Source organism: Mus musculus, chromosome 1 (genome assembly GCF_000001635.26).
Source record: "Mus musculus strain C57BL/6J chromosome 1, GRCm38.p6 C57BL/6J".
NCBI classification, from domain to species: domain Eukaryota; kingdom Metazoa; phylum Chordata; class Mammalia; order Rodentia; family Muridae; genus Mus; species Mus musculus.
In genome coordinates, this window is record NC_000067.6 from 35,940,271 (window position 1) to 35,965,395 (window position 25,125).

Consider the following 25,125-nt stretch of genomic DNA (forward strand, 5'->3'; position numbering starts at 1 on the left):
TGTGTGTTGTGTGTGTATATACTTGTGAGAGTACACATGATTGTGGAGATCTGAGAATAACCCTGAGTTACTCAAGCACCACCCACATTTTTGAAGACAGAGTCTCTCATGGCCTTGGAACTTGGCCAAGTAGACTAGGCGGCATGCAAGCCCCACCCTATCCCCATCTCACATTACTGGAACCACTGGCTCATACCACCAAGTCTAGCTCTCTTTTTTTGTAGCTGGCGGTCCCACTGTGTATTTCTAGCTGTCCTGACACTTACTTAACATGTCTCAGATCTATCACTTCATAGTTCAGGCTGGCTAGAACTCAGAGAGATCCACCTGCCTCTGACTTCCAGGTGCTAAAATTCATCTCATGAGCTACCATGGCTGGCCATGCCTAGCTTCTCGTGTGGTTTCTAGAGATTTAAGCCCAGGTCTTCATACATGTGAGGCAAGCATTTGACTGACTAACACCACCCTCCCCTCCTCACCCCCTAAACCTGCCCCAGCCCAAAAGGAATACAGGGCCAGGACCCCAACACTTCCCTCTGAGCTCTCTGACTGTTCCACCTCGGGGCTCACCTGTTGTGTAAATGCATTGCAATTGTTATTTGGTTTTTTTGTTTGTTTGGTTTGGTTTTTGTTTTTTGTTTTTTGTTTTTTTTTTTTTTTTGTTTTTTGTTTTCTCTTCAGGTTTTTGAGACAGGGTTTCTCTGAGTAGCCCTGTCTGTCCTGGACTCACTTTGTAGACCAGGCTAGCCTTGAACTCACAAAGGTCCACCTGCCTCTGCTTCCCAAGTGCGGGGGATTAAAGGTATGTACCACCATACCGGGCACAATTGTTATTTATCAGCCTCAAATCGATCATCCCTAGATGGAATAATGATCCCATTCCTTAGACACTATATTTCTGGTCCTCACCAGTAGAAAACACTAAGTGTGACCTTCCCTGAGTTCAGTCCCCAGCACCCACATGAAAAAGGCCACGCAGGGTAGCATGTGTTTGTAATCCTAGTCCTGAGTAATAGGAAGGGTAGATGCCTGAAAGACTTGGGCAAATAAACAAACAAACAAACAAATATGTGGTGTACCTGAAGAACAATGCCCAGAGTTATTCTCTGGCCTCCATATGCACACACACCACACACAACACGCACATGCATGGACATACACAGGGGCATGCACACACATGTACACATGCACTAAAACAAATGAAAATAGAAAAATAAAAAAACAGGAAAGGGGCTGAGGACGCAGCACAGCTGTAGGGCACTCTCCTAGTTAGCGCGAGGCTTTAAGTGTGAGCCTCAGCACCACTAAAACAAAGTAGATTTAAAAGGAAACTTAAATGGGGAATGCAATCCACAAGGCCTGAGCTGCCACTCCCCAAGCGCCCAGCACTCCTCCACAAAGAATAGAGGCAGCATCAGACCCACGCTGGGAGAGGACCCTCGTCTATATGCTAATGAGGCCATCAAAGAAGTACAGGGTTAATTAAGCTTCGCCACCCTCCCTTGCTTTTATCTGCCCTGGACACAGAGGCAGAGGTAGAAATCGCCACCTCTGATCAAATGAGCTGTCCCTGGGCTGCCAAGGCCTCCTCTCCACCGGGCTTCATAAGCCAGCTCCAGGAGTTAATCATGTTTATTTCACAGGCCACAAGGGATTTAGAGAGTGATTAGGAGCCAAACTGGGAACAAGCAGCCCCTGACTCTGTGGCTATTAATGTCCCCTGAGCGAAAGGGATGTTTTCTCGCTGATAGGCAGTGTGCACCAGGCTTCCTGCTTCCTGTCTAAAGAGGGATTATCAGTTGATTGGCAAATGCCTATGGAATGAGACGGTTGGTACCGAGGTGCGAGAGGCAGGGGCTCTCTAGCCATCCCGTGTGTGCGGGGAAGCAACTCAACACCACAATGCTTATTACTCTTGGAGAGGTGATGTCTTTATATCTCTTCCCTGCTGTGGAATCCCAGGTAAGTGATTCAACTGTCTGATCCTTGTGCTTCTTATTTATTAAACTGACGTATAGCGTATACTACTCAGGAGGGCAAGCAAGGCAGGCAATAGTGGTCCCTGGCAGAAGGCATCAGTAATGCGAGTCTTCTGTCTTCCTACCTCTTATCTCTTTGCAGCAGTCTTGAGACCCTTATTACTGTGCCCGTCACAATCCAGCTCAAAGCTGTACCATATACTATCCCCAAGAGCCTTCCTGTTAATTGCCGGCATGCATGAGGTGACCTCTTGACACTCTGTCGAGAGTAGATATCTTGGCAATATGCCACATGCCCTTGGCACGTAGAAGACATCTATAAATATGCATTTAGTAGAAGCTTGCAAGTTATTGATTCTAAACTCAGAAAGTAGGTGGTTAGAGAGACCAACCTCTTGTCTAGTGTCTCTGACAAGCACAACTAATCCTAAACTCCCTGCCAGGAGCAGGCTAACCTCACAGGCCTCAATAGAACACTACCAAGCAATCAAAATAGGCTGATCCATTGGCTCCAATTTAGCCACTAACAAACCCCATGAGAGACAATGACTTGTCTAAGATACTACAGTAGCCGGAAACAGCGCTAAGCAGAAAGCCTGGTCTCCAACACTCTCCCTAAGACTAAGGTTACCTGTGCCCACCTCATCAATAGAGAGAGGACATTTGAGGCATATAGGCCTAGCCCTCTCCCCACAGGGACTCTGGCAGAAAAGGCAGAATTCTCTCACGGAGCCAATCGACTACTCAGATGTGCACTCCTTGAAAAAATCCTAGGATTGAGAATACTACGGGATACCACAGTGATAGCTCAGTTAGTTAAGCACTTGCATCACAAATGTGGTGACATCAGCTCGAGCCAGTGACATTACTTCCTCCAGCAAGTCCATATCTCCCAAGTCTCTTCAAACAGAGAGACTACCTAGGGACTAAGTGTTCAAATGCTTGAGCCTACAGAGAACATTTCTCATTCAAACCACCGCTGGCCTCTACATATATGCATACGCTGATCTTTGAGATACCCCGTGAGATAGTTAAGCTACCACGTGGCACCAACAACTTCAAAGTCAGAAAATCGTCCTCATGGCCATGACATAACCACACCAGTCCCCGTCCCATGACAGACATGTTCCCTGATTCAGAATTGAAGAGTAAATAAATCCGTTCAAGGCAGTTCAGCTGGAAGACACAGGGGTGGGGAGGGGGGCACGTGAAGCTCTGAGCAGCCCCAGGGACACCAGCAAGGTAGGTAGCGTGACCTCAGTCCTACAGGGAACCACAATAGCCAGGAAGAAGCATCCAGAACCTCTAAAAGGAAGCTCAGCCCAGCAAAATTCTCATTCACCGAGCAGAGCACCCAGCCACCCCGTCTCTTGCAGTGACAGGGACTATGATTAATGACGTTATGACAATCAGACAGCATCAGAAAATGGAAACAGGCTGAGGATCCCTTATCCAAAATTTGTGAGACCAGAAATGTTTCCTTTTTTTTTTTTTTTTGGTTTTGTTGTTGTTGTTGTTTAATTTTCTTTTTTCAGTTTTAGCATCTGTAAATAATGAGAAATCCTGGACATGGGACCCAATATAATCTTAGAACCGACTTAGGTGTCTTTGGTGGAAGAGTGTGCAGGGGTGGGTGGGTGCATGTGGAGGTCAGAGGTCAGCCTAAGGTGCTGGCCCTCAGACTGGTCCACCTTGATTTATGAGACAGGATCTCTCGCTGCCCCTGCAGCTTGCTGCTTGGGCTAAGCTGGCGTCTGAGAGAGCCGCCTGCTCCCACGCCCTCAGCCCTAGGACTACACCGTCCACCACAATGGCAGGTTTTCTGTTGTGCTTGTTCTGGGGATCAACGCCCCTTATTCTTTCACAGCAAGCACTTTACCAGTGGGGCCATGCCCCCCAGAACTCCTTATGTCTTGTATATACATAGTCTGAGGAGAATTTTATACCTTCTCAGTGTGCCTGCCTTTTGACTGCAGCCTGTCACCTGGATTTTGTTGTTGTTGTTGTTGTTGTTGTTGTTGTTGTTGTTGTTATTGTTGTTGTTGTTGTTGTTTCAGGGTATGGTGTCAGTACTCAAAGTTAGATTTCAGAACACTTTAGAGTGAAGATTTGGGCATCATGGATGCTTAACCAGTGCAGGGGAGACATGGCACAAACACCCAGGAAGTTCATCTGAAATGGATTCCACCGCTTCACATCCCGCAGGGACTTAGAATTCTTCGTTACACAATGGGGAGAGGCACCAGCAGATGCACATAATTTATGTAAATCTGGCTGGACAAAAGCTAACTCTCCCTAAACTGAAGGGCGCCTGAATAAGAACTAGCAGTGACCAGCTCATCAAAGAGGCCAGATAGTTCCCCCAAGAAGCAGGAGGGCCCCCTGTGTTTCTAGCTGCCTTGAGGGTAAGACACGAGGAAGGAAAGGGGTTTTTTACAGACATTGGGTTGTTACAGCCATCCCCATGAAGGCTCAAACTCCAATGTTATCCTCTGCATATGTGTGTGTATGTGTGTGTGTGTGTGTGTGTACATATACATGTATTTGAATATATGTACATACTATGGAGGCCCACAGTTAACCTTAAGTATCTTCCTTAAGACCACAGTGTTTCTCAGTATAAGTTCCCTCCCTTTCACCTGGATTTGGCTAGACTAGCTCGTCAGCAGCCCCGGGATAGACATGTCTGTCACTGACCTCCTAGCACTGGGATTACCAACGTGCAGCACACGCTTGGCTCTTGGCATGAGTCCTGGAGATCACACACTCAGATGTTCATGCTTGTGCAGCTGCTGAGCTGTCCCCACATTCCATATCCCCAAGGGTATCTTTCCCATGACTGTAATGTGTCCTGCACATAACCTGCCCCTGATAGCCTCGACCCAAGATCAGCAGACCGTACTAGAGAAAGGGCCTATCGAATCGATGGGCATTCATTTTATACCACCTGTCCTGGCAGCATCCAGCTAAGACCTGCAGACCCTAACAGAGCATAAGATGAGAAGGGGCCTGTGGTCTCATTTGGCATCTGTTACCCTTTCCGCAGACATAAGTAACTTGTGCCCTGTAAATGCCTAGGGAGGACAGCAAACCTCACACAGAAATAGCCAAGAATGCAGAGCATATCCGATGGCAAAGGCCACTTGGGCAGATCCGATGGCAGATGCCTTCTTCCTAGAGGCACACATTTCTTCCCTGACTTGTAGGTAGGCAGGGAAGGTTGACTGCCCTTGTCAGGTCTCTTGCAGTACACTGCTAAAGTGACAGCTATATTAGTCAGCTTTCAGTTGCTGTGACAACAACCACCCCCTCACCCTCTCCCCCCAAAAAAACAACAACAACAAACCCAGCTTTCTGAAAGCAACTTTTATATTCCTGTTATAATTTTCATCTCCAAGGCTTAATGCCTCAGTCTGCTAACCTAGGTTTAGCCCTGGAAGTGTCTTACCTCTGTACAATCTAATCTAGGCCTGGAATATTCTCAGCCTCTGAGGCTTGCTGCTGAGTAAGCTCGCCCTTTCTTGTTCTTGCTGAGCTCTGCCTGGCTGGTCTATTCAGCTGTTCTGGCTCAAACTCCTCTCCAAGATGACTGGTTCAATCTGGCTTCTCTTAGTTTCCCATGAATTGCTCAAAATGGCCTCAAACTGACTATATCTTTTCTAATCGTCTGACTCATTCTCATTATTCTCTTGCTTGTTTTATCTTTACCTGTGTCTAGCGTCTTCTCTCTGTAAAGCTCTCCCGGTAACACTGCCTCCTTCTCGCTCTCTGAGCTGCTCCACTCTCCCTCTCAACTCTACTGCACCACTCTCTGCTCTCCTTGAACTCTACTGTATCCTGTACTGCACTCTCTTCCCCCTGTGCTGTCTGTCTCCCCCTTAAGTAGCTTCCCTTTCCTCTCTGTTCTCATGAGAGTTGGGCAGATCCTATCCCACCAAATCTTTCTCTGATTTGTCACTTTGCCTGCTACTCAATTAGACATCGCTTTCATACATGGATGCTTCCTTCTACAGCTTGACCTTCATTGTTTGAGATTAAAGGTGAGTACTAAGGACATGTTCATATTCCCACCAGAGGAATTAAAGGTATGTGCTAAGGGCTGAGCCACACCACAACTAGAAACAGGTTCAAATATTCTGTACTGCAGCTCAAAGGAGAAAAGATTGATTCTGACTCACTATACTGGCTTCAGTTGATCGTACCTTGGTCTCTTGTCCCCATCACGTTAGGCCTGTGACAAAGCAGAGCCTCACTGTTAGAGGTAGAGAGCAAACCACTTATATAATAGAATCCAGGGAGAAAGAGAGAGGGAAGCTGGGTCCCAATATGTCCTTCAAGGGACATTGTCAATGACCTCTAATTACTAGCTGGGGACCAAGCCTTTGTCACAAAAGAAACTGTTTCTAAAGAGAATAAAGCAAGCATGGTAGAACAAGGCAAACTGTCTTCCTTCTCTGGCCTCCAAGTGTGTATGCATATGCTACATGTGTACATAAATTCATTCATTTATTCTCAGAAAAAAAAAAGTCCACGTCGAATGTAGAATTCCATACACAGCTATAGGATGTTTGCTTTACTCTCCCAACTACTATTACTCTCTGTCTGTTCAAAAGATTCATACTCTGGGACTCATGTGCTTCAGATTCTACAAATGGGAAGCAGTCTGCAAAGCTGCTGGAAGCCCAGCGTCATAAGATGTCACATTCTTTAACCAGCCCAAGATTCTCTCTGGATTACAGCTTCCTTCTGTGATTCAAGCAGAGACAAGTGGGGAGAGGGCTTCTTTCTAGGTTATGCTATATCTATATAGAAGCTTAAAGGGCCCAACCTCCCACTTCCAGGAGACTGGAACTGCTGAAGGCCACAGTCTAGAATTCCATGGGAGCAGCTTTCCTACCCTCCTACCTCATCCCACCATTGCAGTTCTCCTACCCTACCCCCGCACCCTTAATCCAGGGTAGTTCTGTGTCATTCTGAAAGTCCCCGAAAGGCTTACTTGTAGCTGTGACAAAATTCCTAACCAAAGCAACTTAATGAAGGTAGGATTTATTTTGGCTCATGGCTTGATGGGTACAGTCCATCCTGACACTGGCTCACAGTTTGATGGGTACAGTCCATCATGGCATGGAAGGCAAAGCAGCAGGAGGGTGAGGCAGCTGCTCACATCACATCCACAGGTAGGAAGCAGAGATAAATGATGTTGCTCAGATCATTGTCTCCTTTTATTCCATCAGGACCTCATCCTGTGGGTCTTGCTACTTCAATTAACCTAATCTAGAAAACCCCTAACAGATATGCCCAGAGATCTGTTTTCCATTATAATTCTAAATCCCATCAAGTGGAGAAGATTAACCATCATAATGCCCTAGTTAGAAACTGTCTGTTTATAACCCCTCCAATAATTATTATCCTGTGTTGAACACAGAACCCACTGGCCCAGGGTCTTCAAGACAGCTTCTCCCAACCCCAAGCCACCAGCTGTAGTGCCTGCTTGTAAAGTCTCATGCCCAAAATGGTCCTCAGATAACTCTCTCCTGGTGTACACACTCTTAATCCTAAGGGACCTGTAGCTAGTGAGCGGCCAGGACATCAGCATGGAAGCTCCACAATCTTGTGTCAGTTCTGACCAGCCTGAGACTGACACTTCACCTGCAGCAGGTAAAGTCCTTTGACTTCCTACCATTCCAATCCTGCCATCCTACTCCTTTAGGGGATTTTTTTTAATGGATCACATTTATTCAAGCCTATGTCTCAGAGTTCATTTAAGAGGAACATATAGATGTTTAAGGACCTCCCCACCAAAAAAGAAATTACTGTAGTGAGCATGTTCTTAGAGAGATACTAGAAGATATGATTCAGTAAAACAATGGTATGAACTAAGGAAGGGGCCCAGAATCATTACAATCTGCTGCAACAGGCTAAGAGGAGCTCGGAGGCAAGGCCAAGGGTGAGGGTCAGGGCAGGAGGAGCCACCCACAGCCAGGAACCCAAGTGTTCCGGGAAAAGGGGAAATTGATAGAACAGTGATTTAGCTACTTGGGAAGTAATATGAATTCACATTTAACTGATCTAATGTGGCACTTAGAAAAGGAGCAGAGACAGGGACACAGAAATCTCAATAAAGGGGAAACATGTGGGCATTAACTCCAGGAAAGAAACATCATCATGCTCTACTTCACTTTGCAGGAAGCATAATCTACCGTCCTAATGACACAAACACTGCCTATCGATTTAACCAAAAGTCGTGATAAAAGTCTGCTGGGGGTGGAGGAAGAGCCAAGGGAAGGAAGTTCATGGAGGGCTCAATCACCAGTTCTCACTGCAGTCAATAAACAATGCTTAAAATCCATTAATGAAGACATACATGGCAGCATTGTATAATAGTTCAAGAGATGGAAGTAAGCAGTCACAGTGAATACTACCAACAAGAATCTAACTGATACAAACATTTACTTTTAAACATCAATGCTTAAGAAGGGATGAGGCGTGATCTCTAACATAATACATGTACACAAGCACACACACACACACACACACACAGAGCCTGTTATGCCACTGACATAGGAACAAACCTGGTTGCCCCTGGGAAGGGAGACTCACAACCCCGAGTCCTTCCTCCCAGTCAATGGACTGACATTCTTTCAGACTTGAAAAGGGGGCCCCTAAAGAACAACACACTCCCAGATGACCATCTGATCACAGCTACATGATCAGGCCTAGCCAGGGTTGTCAGGCTGTCTCGCAATGGAAAGGCCAAGAATCCCCTGGTAGTTGTTCAGTCCACAAGACGGGATGTCTCAGCAGTCCCAATCTGGTGCTGGAGGTCCCCAGAGGATTCCAGCTGGTCTTCAAACTACATACATTGGCATCTCAACAAAGTAGTTTCTAACACCAGCAAAGAAATGCCTCAGTGACAGGATAGGTGAACTTGCCAGGGAAAGTGAAGGCAAGCAGACAACGCAAACGCTTCCTTCCCCCACGTCCTTTCTTGTAGGCTGCCACCAGAAGGCATGGCCCAGATTTAAGGTGCATCTTCTCACCTCAAATGATCCAATCAAGAAAATCCTTTGCAGGTGTGCAAAGCTGCTTGGCTTTTAGTTGATTCCAAATGTAGTCAGGTTGGCAACCAAGATGAGCAGAAGATAAGAGGGAAGTGGGGGCTTTAACAGTAACTGGCCGAGAGCCCATTCATGTGATATTTTAGGAGAAAACTTGGCTGTCTTCTATCCCTATCCTAAGAATTTGCTGAAGGCCAAAAAGTTATGGACTAATTTCTTTGGTGGAGGAGATTTCAAGGCACCTAATATTGGCTCCGTCTTGTGATCTTTACTAATCACTCTTATGCATTGCTCTCTCTCTCTCTCTCTCTCTCTCTCTCTCTCTCTCTTTCTTTCTTTCTAGATAGGGTTTCTCTGTGTAGCCCTGGCTGTCCTGGAACTCACTCTGTAGACCAGGCTGGCCTCGAACTCAGAAATCGGCCTGCCTCTGCCTCCCAAGTGCTGGGATTAAAGGCACCCGGCCTCTTATGCATTTCTACAATGAAAAAAAATAGTAAGTGTAGGACAAAAAGAAATACAAAATGTTCCATTTGAAGAGCAAAAGAGCAGAAACAATTTTGCTGCAAGTTTTGTGCCCAGAGACAGAAGTAGAAGGAAACAATCTTGCAGTTAAGTCTAGTGCTGAGAGACATAGTAAGGAGAATCCTGCTCTTCATTGAAATCAAAGGAAGGGTGATCTCAGGGTAAGACCCCACCCAGCTAAGCTTACAACATGGGAAAGGGAAAGGCCCAAGGGACTGTCTGTTCCTAATAGGCAATGGCTAATCAAAGCTCCTACAAATGTGATTCAATTTGAGGGCCAGGGTTCACCCTAAATGGGTAACAAAAAATGACAGTCTCCTCCACGCAGATCTTGCTTTAATCACGAAAGATACATGAGTAAGAGAGATGGGAATCTTCCTCTGTGGTTAAAGAGGCCTCTGACAGGGCTGGAGACGTGGCTCAGTGGTTAAGAGCACTGACTGCTCTTCCTGAGGTCCTGAGTTCAATTCCCAGCAACCACATGGTGGCTCACAACCATCTATAATGGGATCCCGTACCCTCTTCTGGTGTGTCTGAAGACAGCATACAGTGCGCTCACATATATAAAATAAATAACTAGATCTGGACTTTTAAAGCAATGTTGAGAGTGGAAGACTATGGGGACGTCTGAAGATGGCACAAATGTGTATTGCATCATGAAGTAGTTATGAGCCGTATAGAGACAAGAGAGTAGAATGTGGTAGTTTGAATGAGAATAGATTCATATGTTTGAATACTTGATTCCCAATTAGTAGAACTGTTTGGGAAGGATTAGATAGGTGATGTGGCCTTGTTAGAGAAGGTGTGCCACTAGGCTTAAAAAGACTTGTGCTAGTCCCAGTGTGCTTTCTGCCTCCTGCCTATGGATTGAGATGTGAGTTCTTAACTTGCCACCATGACTTTGTCCCTCTATTATGAACTCTAACCCTCTGAAACCATAAGCCAAATTAAGCACTTTCATTTATAGCTTGCCTTAATCATAATGTCTTATGCCAGCAACAGAAAAGTAACTAAAACACCAGCTCTGAGTATAAAAGCCACACATCACATGCCACACAAATGATGGATATTTTCTTCAGCCACTGTGTTTTTGAGAACTCGGCTATACACCAAGAGAAAGAGGATATAACTCTTACAGGAAGCAATATATATGCTTAGGCTATGGAGCCCTTAGTGTGTGGAGGAAATGCTATGTGCTGGGCCTCCTATAGCCCTATTCCAACACCGGAGTGCAAGTTTTAAACAGCTTTTGATAGGGGACAAAAGAAATCAGAAAGAAAATATAGGCCTCCCAGCAGAGCCAGAGGAAACCGCAAGCCTGGCCTTGAGTGACACCTTAATGCAGCCCTGAATCCTGAGCCACGCAGCCACCAGGGAAGAAAAAGGAACTTGGCTCTGCAGAGGTTTAACTACTGTAATTGGCATATTGATTTCACAATCGAATTTTAAGATGCTTAATCTGCCACCATTTCCAGTGGCCATGGCAGCAGCCTCCCAGGGAAGTTTTATTGGCATCATCTGTGCACAGAACTTCAAGCCAGAAGGGACAGAAATAGCTCCCACCTCGTTCTAGTGGAGCTTTGGCACAGCAGCCCACCAGCCTTGGCCCATTCAGGATAATGAGTTAAATGATGCAATGGAGGGAGCTCTCCTCCCAGACTCTCTGGTTCTCTCTCTCTCTCTCTCTCTCTCTCTCTCTCTCTCTCTCTCTCTCTCTCTCTCTCTCTCTCTCTCTCTCTCTCTCGTGTGTGTGTGTGTGTGTGTGTGTGTGTGTGTGTGTGTGTGTGTGATTTCAATGGCCCTGGAAACAATAGGCAAAGAGCTCTCGTCTTACCCAATGCTCCTGCTTGCTCAAGGTCAACTCCTAGAAGGCCACCTTTATCAGTGAAAACTACAGGGGTTTTTCATACTTGCATGCTCTTCAAAATGCCATGACACAGAATGCCCCTTGGCCCCTCACGTACTCATCAGAACCATAGTTTTTCTTTCTCTCTGGAGAAAAAAAAAAGAAAGTTTACTTTTATTTATTTACTATATGTGGGTGCACATGCCAGAATGCCCCAGTGTGCATGTGAAAGTCAGAGGACACCTTGAGGGAACTGCTTCCTCCTTCCATACCAAGGGCCACACCCAGGTCATTACCCTTGAGGAAAAACATCCTTACCTACTTCGTCATCATCCTGCGGGTGGGAGGGCTGCAGCTACAAATGTGTGAGTCTCAGAGGACTAGTTTGGTCTTTTTTTTTTTTTTTCAAATTTTTATTAGATATTTTCTTCATTTACATTTCAAATGCTATCCCAAAAGTTCCCTATACCCTCCCCCCACCCTGCTCCTCTACCCACCCACTCCCACTTCTTGGCCCTTGCCTTCCCCTGTACTGGGGCATATAAAGTTTGCAAGACCAGGGGGCCTCTCTTCCCAATGATGGCAGACTAGGCCATCTTCTGCTACATATGCAGCTAGAGACACGAACTCTGCAGGTACTGGTTAGTTCTTATTGTTGTTCCACCTATAGGGTTGCAGACCCCTTCAGCTCCTTGGGTACTTTCTCTAGCTCCTCCATTGGGGACCCTGTGTTCCTGTTTCTCAGGTACCATCCACCTGTGTCTTTTTGTTTTGTTTTGCTTTGCTTTGTTTTGTTTTGTTTTGTTTTGTTCTTTTGACAGTCTATCACTAGCCAGGAAGTCACCATATAGCCCAGACAGGTTGACCAGTAAGTCCCAGAGATTGGCCTGTCTCTTCCTCCCAAGTGCTGGGATTACAGGCATCTTTACCTGGATTCTAGGGATGTAATTCCGGTTCTCAGTGACTTAACTGCCTCCTAAGCCCTGAACTACAGCTTCTCCTAGGTCTGTGGTCAACATGCCACACAAATGATGGCAAAGCTCAGTCTGCCCTGCAACAGCGTTGGGACGAGGCTTTAACCTGGAGTTGCCTACCAGCATAACGGAAAAAAAGGTCAGTATACTCAGCTGTGGGCGGGGAAACTCACAGCTAATCTCGTGGCCCACCCCTTCCCATTATTGTCATACCTATCAGTGTCGTCATCCATGGCAATGTGGACATAGCTAAGGTGTGCCTGGACCACCTCACCCTAGAGTCCTCTCCACCTTGTCCAATTTTTCTTTTACACCATGATTGACAACACACAGACCTGAGTTCCAGACAAACCTGAGACCTTGCCTGTTATAGCAGAGGCCTGGCCAGAGCCTTGGGGTAACAACAGGATCACCACAATCCTATCTAGCAGACTAGGTGGGGTGGAAGGTGAGGCTATGTAGTTACAGCTGTAAAACAGAAAGCATAGGCAGCCACCAGACCTCTCCCCATTGGATTAGAGACCACAGTGACAGAAGTCCCCAACAAGCAGTCTCTGGGGGCAGGAGGCCAGTTACACTGACTTAGCCCCCTACACTCACTGGTTGTATTAGTCACTTGGTATGCCCATTGTGGAAGGAAACTCACGGCCTCTCAGCCATGAAGGTTACATGTTTGATGGTATATGCACCAAAGAACATACCTCTTTGTAAAAACACACAGTATTTCCTATGAAATGGCAACAAACATGCCCACCAATAGTTCACATAGCCACTAGCTAAAAGTGCCTTGCCCTGCACTGGACAGACCATGCTATACATAAAACCTGGGCATGAGTACATCCCCCACCCACCCACCCCTCAAAAAAAAAGATGAACCATTAGTTGAGGTTAGTGGTTCTCTTTTCTTTTTAACATTCATTTATTTATTTGGGATGAGGGGACAAAGGACACGCACAGGTCATGACATGTAGGTGAAAACCAAAGGTTGGTTCTCTCCTTCCACCAGAAGGGACCAGGCTCCTTCTCCTGACATCTCAACCACCAGAAAGCTGTTTCTCTAAACAAGCCTTACTTACTGTCCTGACCACTGACTGCAGCATGCTTGTGGAGCTAAGCTTGCACACCAGCACACTGTCCGGGATATGGGATCCAGAGTCCAGATAAACATGAATGGAAAGACAGAAGCCCCCAGGGGCATGACACCACAGTGTCCTGTCTGTGACAATTCCAGACACCTCACACCATCTGGATTCTGTTGACCCAGTTGGACCTGCCCAGAATTGTAGCATCTGGACACCATCTGCCCTGCCTTGCACCGGGCCCTGTAACTATTCTACCCCAAACCTGCCACTTTTGATTTTCTACAAAAATGCAAATGTGATCCCTGTGTAAAATTCACTAGAAGGGGGGGGTGTGTGGCTAGAGAGATGGCTCAGCAGCTAAGAGCAGAGGACCCCGGTTTGATTCCCGGCTCCCACATAGAAAATCACATCCTCAGGCAGATGTTCTTATCTGGGCTCTGTGGACACCAGGCAGGCACATTGTTAGCATTCCCTCAACACTCTGCCCAATAGTCACCTAGCAACATCCCTCAACACTCTGCCCAATTGTCACCTAGCAACAGCCAGGTAGGGACTGTTTGGCCTCTCCTCTGACTCTCTGCCCCTTTTCTCTCTCTGACCCCCTTCTCTCTCTCTCCCCTTCCCCCTCCCCCATCTCTCTCCATGTGTTCCTGGTGAGCCTCTTCTCTCTCTCTCTCTCTCTCTCTCTGTGTGTGTGTGTGTGTGTGTGTGTGTGTGTGTATGTGTGTCTCTGTCTCTGTCTCTCTCTCTCCACCCACCCCCTTCTCAACTCCCCGTCCAATGCCCCTAAATAAATTCTATTCTAATCTAGACCTGTCCATTTTATGGCTGGTACCTTGAGGGGGGAGGGATGCCTCAGCATGGACCTGCTGAGGTACCCCCTCCCACCACACCATACCACGATCTATGAAACATATCCTTGGTTTTATAAAATACATTATACATGACACAAAGGCATATATGGAGGCAAAACATAAATCGTATCAATCCCACTTCCTCTTCTCACTCATTCCAGATGGCTTCAGTAGACAGAAGAGATGCGAGACCCACCAGTACTTTCTCTCTTCCCATTCACTCAACCACTTTCACAATGCCTGCCACTCTGTATTCCATACTTCGACTCTCTGCCATGAATGACCCCCAAAGCCCATGTGCTGGAGACTTGATCCTCAGCCTACTGAGATGCTACTGAACAGTGATGTGACTTTAAGAGTCTGAGCTGGGCTGGAGAGATGGCTCAGCAGTTAAGAGCACTGACTGCTCTTCCAGAGGTCCTGAGTTCAAATCCCAGCAACCATATGGTGGCTCACAACCATCTGTAATGAGATCAGATGTCCTCTTCTGGTGTGTCTAAAGACAGCTACAGTGTACTTAACATATAATAAATAAATAAATCTTAAAAAAAAAAAAAAAGAGTCTGAGCTAAGTTCCCTGCAAGGAAGTTAGGTCATCCTACTGGTTATTGGGACTCGAGCTTTTCTTTTTATTTCTTCTGCTTTCCACCTGAGGCCAAATGCTTTGATTCACCATATGTCCCCAACTTGTCACAGGCCCAAAGCAACAAGACCAAACAACCATAGGCTGAGACTCCAAAATCTAGGACACAAATCCATTCCCTAAAGTAAGTGTGGTGGCTTTGTGCAACAGAGCAAAGCTTTCTTCCTTACAAGTTTTCTATCTCAGGTATTTGTCGCAGTGACTGAAAGCTAACTGGCATGGTGGCCTGCGATCTGGAAGGTCTATGGGCAGAGGTTATTGTCTTCTGGAGCCTGGGTACCTAGCTCCTAGGAGTCTCTAGATGATGCTTGACAAGCAGATGGTAAGTTAGCGAACAAACAGAATTCAGCCTACCTGCACAACACATTTGCTGGGGATAAAACAAACCCCAATTAACGCAGTAAGTGACATTTTGTCGTCTCTATTTAAGGACACACAAAATAATTAGAGTTTAATATATGGAGGACTCTGAGTGTGAAGCCGGATGTAATCAAATGTCAATACACAGAAACCTAGGGAGAAGATGTAATAACAAGCCCTGCTGGGAAGAGACATCAGGACCAGCTTCCCTGGAAGGGGATGCCATAATCGGGGTACCACAGCTGGGACCCACACTGAGAAGCATTAGGAGGCGTGATGGAAACCGGGAAAAGTAAGGGTTGAGCAGGCAAGTGACCAGTGGCCCTCGGCAGAGCTGTGCCTACTGAAAACCTGCTCTCTGCTGGGCATCTTCCATCACATACTCCAGAGACAAACACCATCATTATCTCTAGCATCTGTGGACGTGGAGAGTGGTCCTGGCAGGGACATAATTTGCACAAGGTCTCAAGCCTGGATCTGCCTAAATCTGAGATATGCACATTTGCATTCTCTGGTCAGGGGAGTTGGACTCATCTTCCTTCATTCGTGAGTTCACTGTGCTCCATCCACTCACGATACCAGCCCCTCTGCTGTTCTATGGCCGATCACCAATCGGCCACACTCGAAAGCCATGCCTCCCTCTTCCATGTCCAGGCAGAGGTGAGAGGCTGCCAAAAGATGGCAAAGGGATCCCTCTGAGAGTAGCCTTTGTCCCACGGATGTAGGAGACAGGAGAGAGTGGGAGGGGTTCCTGATGAACGCCCTTCATCTTCTTCCTTTCTGGCTCAACAACACCAATGGCTTGGATCCAATCCCTGAGACTTACACAGTAGAAGGAGAGAGTAGATCCCCAGAAGCCATCCTCGGACGTCCACAGGTACTCTGTGTCACACAAATGTAACTTCAAAAAAAAAAAAAAGAGACAAAATACTAGAAGATAGCCCAAACTAGACTTTAACTAGACCCTGGTACTCCAATGTCCCAATCTCTCTGTATACTGAAGCTCTCGTTGCTTAATGGGCCTTACAGAAGTTTCCCCTATAAGGCACAGTTTCTTTCCAGGGACTTTTGTTGAGACTTCCAGCCATCTTTTGAGATGTGCAGTTTAATTTTGACAATACGAAACACAACTTTCACTTCAAAGAGAAAAAGAGGTAGTTTGTTTTGGAGCCAGATAGGAGTGGTCAGGCATCCTGATTTTAGAATGCCTGTCTTGTATTTCAGAGATCCATCCATGGTGGGCACGGAGAGCTGAGGCCACCTCCAGACCTTTGCTCAGGCCTGGTGCTGCCACACTGCCATTTATTTTGGCTTCCTAGAAAGAAGACCTGAGACCTGAGCTTCATATTTCAAAATATACTTGTTATTAAGACACTAGTACAGGTGATATTTGTGTGAGGAAAGTGAGTCTGTCCCTGTAAATAAATTCCGCAGTCTAACCGCACCTTCCACAATCGAGCCAACCCGGGGTGGATCTACAGGATCCAGCTATGGCGACAGTCTCTAAAGCATCTATACAACCAGTTCATACGTCAGAAAAGACCAAGCAGGGCCCAAGTCTGTGCCAGCCCCATCCCCTCAAACTCTCCCCCAAGGAAGTCTGTGATGACTTCTGGACAGAACAAACTACAACCTCAGAGGACAGATGCCCAAGGTCCCTGTGTCCTGTCTTACCCATGAAGTAGTCCATGGTGGATAGTTGCAAATGTGAACCCATATATCTATGATATAAAGGATAAAGACACTACACAAGCCTTGGCATGGAATCATATACCTTCTGGCTACCTACATCCCAGCCTAGACAAGTCAAATGAAGCCTGAGTCCCTGGGACACACATCTCTTCCCAAGACCATCTGTGTACCATAGAACACGTCCAGGTACTTCTTGCAAAGTCCTAAGACTCTGCTCCAGTACTGCCCTGCTTCTGTAATAAGGAACAAAGTATGTGTTTGGAATGCAGATCCTTGGCAACCTTGGGCTAGGGGTTTGTCAAGCTGGAGGAAGCCCTCTGCTCCTCACACTCCCAAGGGCCCTCCCTCTCTACGGGCCACAGTACTACCTCCCATAGGGAAGTCAACTAGACCCTCCCTATAGCCCCAGGACACCTGTAACTACCTTGTATATTAGAGCTGAAAGATGCCAGGACCTGTCAGGGACAAAGCGGTGGATGGTCTTGTTGTCAGCTGTTCACCTGGCTGAGCCCTGGGGTTCAGCTAAGCCAAGCTGCCCATCATGAAAACAGGCTGTCTCGCACTGAACATCAGAGAGGGGGGCCCAGCCACTTCCTGATGCATTATTTATCAGGAACACATTAACCATTAACCATGGTGACATCACAGGCATTTGAAGGTAATTTGTGGAAAGTATTGTTAGTGCAATTGATTTGCAAATTCTTTGACAGGGACAACCAAGCACCAAGCAGGCGGAGAGGCGAAATGGAAACCTTTTTTTTTTTTTTTTTTAATGTATTTGGGGATAATTGATTGAAAGCTAAGCTGTGTAGCCAGTGAGAAAATGAGATTATGCTCTCTGTTATGCAAAGAAATTGTATATTCTGCAAAACAGCAAGATGAAGAGCTGCCAGGGCAGGCAGCTGGGAGGCAGGCACTGGCTCCATCTTAGGAGCAAAAGAGGGTGACAATATCTTTCTCTCCAATTTGAAATCAGTGGATCCGAGCACAGCATAAACCAGGAATGGCGCCACACAGCTGCAGTTCCAGAACTCAGAAGATAAAGGCAGGAGGATTAAGAGCTCAAGCTTATCTTTGGCTACTTAGCAAATATGAGGCTAGCCTGGGCTACATGAGACCCTGTCTCGAAAGAATTGGCATCCTCATAACTCCCCTTGTTCTATGCTCTTTTTCCTGCTCCATCTGAACCCCATAGAATCTGAGTGTCAGTCAGACTTCACACACACACACACACACACACACACACACACACACACACACCACCTCTCTAGAATTACTGAGTCTTGAGACCTTCCACCACAACTCTCCAAGGTATATCAAGGACCAGAATGTCCCATGGATGCAGATGGATGGGGACTCCCCGACCCTACACTTCTCTCGACTCTCACCATCCTTGAGCTGGTCCCAGTCAGTACCCTAACTACCCACAGCACAGCACACTGTTACTTGTTACAAAGGTGGGTCAGAGTTTTGGGGTACCCACTAAGAAAGATTTCCAGGTTTTGTGTTCCAGAGCCAGGAATTGGATGGGGGAGGCAGATAGACAATGATGAGACTTTATTTGGGAATGTAGTAGAGAAAATGTATTAAGAAAAAAAGGGCAGACTGATGGGAGAGCCAGGTGGTGAGCAAGACGGCAGAGACTGGAGACACCAAGAGGAGAATGTGTTACCACTATGACAGGGATGTCGGAAACTCTTATTATGGACAAGGCCGCCCAGTGAAGCCTCATCAAATCTGCATGACACAATTTACTACTCCACTATGGTTGCTACAGAAAAATAGAAATCTATCGCCCTCCCCAAAGCCAGTGCTGTGGAGATGACCAAGGACCACAGTGATGACTACATTGAATTCTTGCGTTCTAGTCTCCCAGATAACATGTCTGAATACAGCAAGCAGATGCAGAGATTCAACGTTAGTGAGGACTGTCTGGTACTTGATGAACTGCTTGACTTTAGTCAGTTGTCTACTGGTGGCTGCTCTCTGTCTGGCAAATGCTATGAAACGTAATAAGTGGCAGACAGACATTGCTGTGAATTGGGCTGGGGGCCCGCGTTGTGCAAAGAAATCCGAAGCATCTGGCTTCTGTTGCATCAGTGACATCGCCTTGGCCACCCTGGAGCTGCCAGAGGGTGCTGTATATTGACATCGGTGTTCACCATAGCGATGGCATGGAAGAGACCTTCTACACCACAGATTAGGTCGTGACTGTGTCCCTTCATAAACATTGAGAGTACTTTCCAGGAACTGGGAGGTATGGGATGTTAGGACTGGCAAAGGCAAGTACTGTGCAGTTAACTACCCACTCTGAGGTGGGATAGATGTTGGGTCCTACAAAGCCATCTTCAAGCCAGTCATATCCAAAGTAATGGAGATGTTCCAGCTTAATTTAGCAGTGGTCTTACAGTGTGGCTCAGATTCTCTGTCTGGGGATCGGTTAAGTTGCTTCAAAGGGCATGCCAAGGGTGTGGAGTTCGTCAAGAGCTTCAACTTGCCCATTCTAATGCTGGGGAGAGGTGGTTCTATCATATGTGATATTGTAATATCGCTGTAATATCGCTGGTGAGAGAGAGAGTAGACTGCCAGCCTGCAGAGAAGGGCAGCTGGCCAGCACAGGGCTGAATGCTGAGTAGAGCAGAAACAGAGAACAGGTGGTCAGCTCAAAGCTGCTTCCTGGGGCAGGTAGGTGGCCAGGCAGAAGAGTGGAGCAACTGACTGCTCAACCACAGGTTGCCATTTCCTGTGAGGACCACAGCAGAAAGGACTTCGCTATTGCAGGTTGAACCTGACCTGCATGGGAAATTCTGCTGCTCTGGCTCTAACTCTAACATCCCCTGAATGTCAGATGGTAGCCTGGATGACATTAAACTTTAGGGTGAGTAACTCAGATGTGTTCATAGATGGCTCTGTTGAGGCCAGTGCAGCAGCTGTGTCCAAACAATGGCCTCCTGTGACGTTTATGTGCCAGTCGGACACTCGCAATGGCCACCTCCCTCCCTCCCCAGAGAGATTTATTTATGCAGCCATGCAAAAAAAAAAACAAAAACAAAACAAACAAAAAAAACAACTCTCCTCAATCTAATTTGGGGCTTTCATTTCTTAATTTGATCAAATTAAGAAACTGGGTTGTGAACAGTTCAGGTTTGAGGCTCAGTGGAGACACTGAAGCAGATTGCCCTTTTAGGTGAGGTGTTGGTTTTTGTCTTTGTTTTTGTTTCCTGAGACAGGGTTTCTCAGTGTAACCAGCTCTGGCTGTCATGGACTCACTTCGCAGACCAGGCTGGCCTCCAACTCAGAGAGGTCCGCCTGTCCTCTGCCTCCCAAGTGCTGACTTATTATGTTTTAAACATCACAGAAAACAACTCGGTGGGACTCTGAGAAGAGCTTGGGCCTATGTGTCAGAGTGAGGGTCGCTTCCTATATGCAGGTCTCAGAAGGGGAAGGATCGGTGCCACACCGTTAGGGACTCGTCCCTGCTCTGCTTAAGTTCAGGCTGTCTCTGATTCCCAGTTGACAAGGGGAGCAGAGGAGGCCTCTCATTTGTCTGGTGGGTATGGGGGATGTATGACCTTCAGGATATGACTGGGGGGGTGGGGGAGGGGAGTCCACTTGATTAATATGTAGCTATCATGTGGTATGCCACTGTTAGCCCCTTTTAGGTAGGGGCTAGCTGTTAGCTTCCCTCCTGTATGCAGAAGCAGCCACTGGGGTAGATGAAACACAGCCACAGATGGGGGTGGGGCACCTGAGTGTCATATGTTCTGGGTTCTGATAGGATGGGGGAAATGGATCAGTGAGCAAAGGGCACACTGCACAAATACACAAACTAGAGGGCAGATCCTCAGAACCCATAAAGCCACTCAGGCACAGAAGCTGTGTGTGATCCCAGCACCGGAGAGGCAGAGACGTGGGAGCCCTGAGCAAGCTGGCTGCCTAGACTCTCAGATTCATAATGGGGAGAGCGATCAAGAATTCTAGTATCGGGCTGGTGAGATGGCTCAGTGGGTAAGAGCACCCGACTGCTCTTCCGAAGGTCAGGAGTTCAAATCCCAGCAAGCACATGGTGGCTCACAACCATCCGTAACGAGATCTGACTGGAGTGTCTGAGGACAGCTACAGTGTACTTACATATAATAAATAAATAAATCTAAAAAAAAAAAAGAATTCTAGTATCAACTTCATACCTACACACACACACACACACACACACACATCCCACATACACACCCTCTTGCACCATGGCATATGTGAACATACATGCACACACTCCATACATATACACAGAGAAGAAAGTCTAAGTTTAAAAAATTAAATAAATAACAAAAAGAAAAGAAACTGTTTAGAGAATAAAAAACAGCCATCAAGATGGCTCAGTGGGTAAGGGGCACTTGCCTCCAAACCTAAGGACCCAAGTTCAATCCCCAGGACCCACATGGTAGAAGGCAAGAACACCCCTTCCTCTGGCTTATACACATCCTCTTTGGCACATTTGAGACCGCACACATTTGTGAACACAATAAATAAATATTTTAAATTTTATTTAAAAAAAAAGAAATGGGTTCACAGAGTCATAACCAAATTGCCGCGGCAATGGGGACAGGAGACAGTTCCAGGCACCCACAGCTTTCCCTTCATCTTTAAAGAAAATTGGAATCCTTGCCTTGGAGGCAGAAAAGAAAGGCAGGGTGTGCCAGTGAACACAGGGGTAAAGTTTATTTAAAAATAGAAACAAAGTTGCCAGGGAGAGAGTGAGGCTCACCTGAGAGAGGAGTGTGGGCTCCTTAAAGGGCGGCTATGGTTAAGAATCTTAGTGATGTTTGAGAATGTTAGTGATGACGGCTGTGCCTAGGAATTTTTGGAAGCCACAAGAATGTCACTGCTTAATGGGTTTCCAATGGACCCTCCCTCCTCTAGCTCAGTTCTCTTCCTTTGTTGTCTGTTTGAGACAGGGTCTTGCTGGGTGGCCGCGGCTGTGGCTGGCCTAGAACGAGAGATCCACTTGATTCTCCTGAATGTTGGACTCAAAGTTGTGCGCACCACCACACCTGGCTCTTTTCTTAACTGATACTGTTGGGCGGCTTCAGAGGAAGTTTGGAGGGGATGACAACCTAACAAGGTAAAGCCAGGCGCCACTAAGGTTCCACAAGGGTTTATACTAAGAGTTCTAAAACACTGCAAGTTCATACTTGGGAAAGGAGAAAGACCTTGCGCAGATATTTGGTTGTATTGGAATTCTCAATTCTCAGCTGGCGAGAGGCTTAAACCAACTGAGGGAGGGGATCCTTTCTTTCCTTCCTTGTCCACACTTTATCTTACCTTTCTCTCCTGCCTCACCTAGGAAAAGTGGACGATCTGTTCAGACTTGCCCCTGGAAAAATAGACAGTTGCCACTTCTACCTTAGTGTGGGGTCATTGAGGTGGGCATGGGGGGGGGGGGAGTGGCTGCATTAATGAAATGTTCTACTTTCATTTCTGGTTTTGTGGCACATACCTCGATTGAATCAATATTGAGGGAGAAGGATTTTGTTCGTCTTACAATCCAGGTTACAGTCAATGATTGTGGGGAAGTCAAGGCAGAAACCAGAAGTAGCTAGTCATATCACATCAAGAGCAAAACTAAAATAAGTGCTTATATGTGCTCAGCCCCTCTCTGCTCTCATAAGTCTGCTAGGGAATGGTGGCACCCACAAGGGGCAGGTCTTCCCACTTCCCACCTTAATCAAGACAATCCTCTACACTCATGCCCATGGACCGACCCAATCTAGACAATTCCTATTAAAACTTTTCCCAAGTGATTTTTAGATTGTGTCAAGTTTACAAACCATGCTGAAAATTTGGGAACATCACCTGAGGCTCCAGTGTGGCCACCACAGGACTGCTGACACAACATGAGTCAAGCCATGAGCCTGTCAACTTCAAACACTACAGTTTCCAGGTTACCTGACACATTCACATTGTGAGTTTGACACTAGGGCTAAAGGAAAGAGATTCCACAAGTCAGTCACACCAGGGACCAACTGTGGGCTACGCTTTGGATAGAGGGGCTTCCTGGGGCATGGGAGTTGTGTAATGCCAAATCCAGAAGCATCCTAGAAAGCCAAGGCAAGCCGATGACCCAGTTCTAACTGCCATTAAGTAGGTAGGAAATGCATAATGGCCCATTAAAGAATAATTTGCAACAAACTAGAGAGGTGAATCAATAGGTAAAGACTAGGTAACTCAGATATCTGAGTTCAGATCCCCAAAACCCACGTAAGAGCCAGATCAACCTAATTAGCCTACGCATCACCTTAAACCTTTCTCTTTTTTCTTTAAGGTAGGATACATAGAGCCCAGGCTGCCTTTGAAATCACTGAGTAGTTAAGGATGGCCTTGAACTTCTGACTTACCTTCCCAGTGTGGATTACAGTTATGCATCATTATACCTGTTTGATATGGTGTTGGGGCTGGACCCCAGGGCATGGTGCACTTTGCCAACTGAGCAGTCTACCACTGAGAAGTCTATTTAATGAGCACTCTGCCAATTGAGCACTCTGCCCACTGAGCACTCTGCCCCTGAGTTCTCTGCTCACTGAGAAGTCTGTTTAGTGAGCACTCTGCCAGTTGAGCACTCTGCCCCTGAGCACTCTGCCCACTAAGCACTCTGCCCCTGAGCACTCTGCCCACTGAGCACACTGCCAGTTGAGCACTCTGCCCACTGAGCTCTCTACCCACTGATCTGTCTGCCAATTGAATTAAATCACCAGCCCCCATTGTCATTTTTTTTTGTACTGAAAATATTAAAAAACCTCTCCTGGCTTTTTAAAAAAATTTTACAGTAAGTTATTAATCACAGTCACCCTCGACAGCATTTACAATGTATCCCTTCCATTAGGTCTCAGAAGCCCAGGACAAATGTCTAACTGAAGTGACTATTAACATATTAAAATGGATGCTGGCCACCTCTCCCAGCATCGTTCAGTACCTGTGGCTCCTCCCAGAACTTCTCACCCCACCCCCTACCCTAAACTTGTCAGCCAACCTCAAAGGTGAGACTGAGCCAAGGCCAAGATGCTGGGGAGGGCCATATTTTCACAAGGTCTGTTTAGGTTATACGTGCCTCTTGTTCTCCTAAACCTAAACCTAAGTGGGGGCCACTGGGCCTCTTTGTTCCTCTTCCCAACATGGCCACATTAAATAAATCTCCTTTCTCTGTTTTTTCACTGTGACTTGTTTCTTTAATTGGTTTATTGGCTTATTGATTGTGCTGCTAAGACCCGGCTCTGCCCTAGCAATTCTCATGCCACCAACTCAGCACTGCTGGTAGGGACATTCCAGTGTAATAATCACGGGTCAGAGTCCTCAACACCCATGAAGATACCCCAGGGATGCTGGAGACCTAGGTTCTTGTATTCAAGAGCAAAGAACAGCGTCACAGACAGGTAGTTAGAGGTAGAAATAGACCATATGAACAAAGGAAAGCAGTGCTGAGCACTGACCGAGAGGGCTAGTGATCTGAGGGCAAAGCCTTGGGCCATGAGGGAGAAGCTTTGGACCACCAGGTATTGGCATATATTATAGCTATTTTATTGGGTTCTCTTTGTCTACCACTTTTCCAACCCTTATTCTATGCTAATTCCTTCCAACCCCAAACACTAGGTATGAAAGAAAGAAGATTAGAGGGAAGAGGGGCATAGACCTCTTTAGGCGACAAATTGCTGATTAGGGACATTGGATTCCTAAGGGTAAGTTCAGTCTTCATCATCAAAATATCCAGAGATCCAGCAAATGCAGCAGCCAAAACCAGAAGCAGCAGGAACCACCACCAGAAGCAGGATCAGCAGCAGCAGCAGCAGCAGGAGGAGGAACAGCAACAAGAACAGCAGGAACAGCAGCAGAAACCACCACCAGCAGGATCAGCAGCAGCAGCAGGAGGAGGAACAGCAACAAGAACAGCAGGAACAGCAGCAGGAACCACCACCAGCAGGATCAGCAGCAGCAGCAGGAACCCCCAGCAGCAGCCACCACAGACCTTCTGGGGCTCTCCTATTTACACCCTCTCTCAGAATCCCCAGAATTAAACTATCTGCAGTTGGCAAAATCACACCTCTTGCTAGTGCATGAGGCAAATCA

At 46.7% G+C, this 25,125-nt stretch overlaps 2 long non-coding RNA genes and 1 pseudogene across 3 annotated transcripts; all 3 read left to right on the forward strand.

Moving 5' to 3' along the window:
• Nucleotides 1-1,742: 1,742 nt before the first annotated feature.
• Nucleotides 1,743-14,746, forward strand: Gm33176. The gene is made up of 3 exons (XR_373313.3): nt 1,743-1,962; nt 12,410-12,518; nt 14,477-14,746. It is a non-coding gene; the product is annotated as a predicted gene, 33176 (long non-coding RNA).
• On the forward strand, nt 18,665-19,546 carry Gm8022 (predicted gene 8022; annotated as a pseudogene).
• On the forward strand, nt 19,729-24,828 carry Gm39622. 2 transcript variants are annotated; one of them, XR_865337.1, is made up of 3 exons: nt 19,729-19,888; nt 21,963-22,129; nt 24,652-24,828. It is a non-coding gene; the product is annotated as a predicted gene, 39622 (long non-coding RNA). The 2 variants fall into 2 exon arrangements; XR_003947774.1 differs by having other exon boundaries at nt 24,770-24,818.
• The last annotated feature ends 297 nt before the right edge of the window (nt 24,829-25,125 follow it).